At 35.9% G+C, this 911-nt stretch overlaps 1 protein-coding gene across 1 annotated transcript in view; it reads right to left on the bottom strand.

Annotated features, from left to right (window-relative positions):
• Positions 1-911, bottom strand: part of LOC119590900 (enhancer of mRNA-decapping protein 4-like) — a gene marked incomplete in the record, with an annotated part of 21972 nt that overhangs the window by 4143 nt on the left and 16918 nt on the right.

Raw genomic sequence — 911 nt, forward strand, 5'->3', positions numbered from 1 at the left:
CTTGCACTACATCCAGCAACCCATAATACATTCATAGACAAGCATAATAACACACAGTACATAATATGAAAAAGTTTTCCAGTCTTTAATTTTGCATTTAATTTCGTAAATATCCTTTTAAGTATAGGTAGGACCGCAAAAAACCATTTATAATTTTTTCTACAATATGAAGTCAGCTCAAGAATTAAGCACAGCTTCTAGGGCAGACAGAGCCAATATTATTTTTCTTTACTGAAAGAATTTGCACCCACAAACTTATCATTCAGCTCGCACCCTCTGATTATTATCACTGATCAACTGATTACATGGGACCAAACACAGCACATGCCCACAGCAATCCCTCCATTCTTTCTCAAAGGAAACAAAGTTCTCAGATGTAACTACCACGGTGGTAAAAGGATACACCCTTTGCCCTGTAACACTGTCACAAAAGAAACAAAGGAGTCACAACTGACCATCTGACCATTGCCTTGAGATGGTGTGGTACCACTGCTACCCAGCTCCACCAATGAAAAATCCAGCTATTGTTTTCAGCTTTCTAATGAGATATGGTGGCATCAGTGAAATTAATTGTACATGAGAAACATAATCATCAACTAACGGAAATGATAACTGTGAAAAGAAACAAGTAGCATTAATCAAATTAGAAGTCAAATTTATCATAAATTATCAAACATGATAGAGCCTGTTTCAACAGAAATAAAAAGTCCAACTTATACTGGTATTAATTTGATCAATGATCTATGAAAAATGTGATTCAGAGTGGACAAAAACTGTAAACTTGAAAAGCAAAAGCTATTACTCAAATTATGGGTCAAATATTATTATCAATCATTAATTATGCCAAGCCAGCCGTATGATTACACCCTGGGAGGTGGGGTGTGGCCACCTATATCACCAGAGTGAATACA

Source organism: Penaeus monodon, chromosome 28, assembly GCF_015228065.2.
Source record: "Penaeus monodon isolate SGIC_2016 chromosome 28, NSTDA_Pmon_1, whole genome shotgun sequence".
NCBI classification, from domain to species: Eukaryota; Metazoa; Arthropoda; class Malacostraca; order Decapoda; family Penaeidae; genus Penaeus; species Penaeus monodon.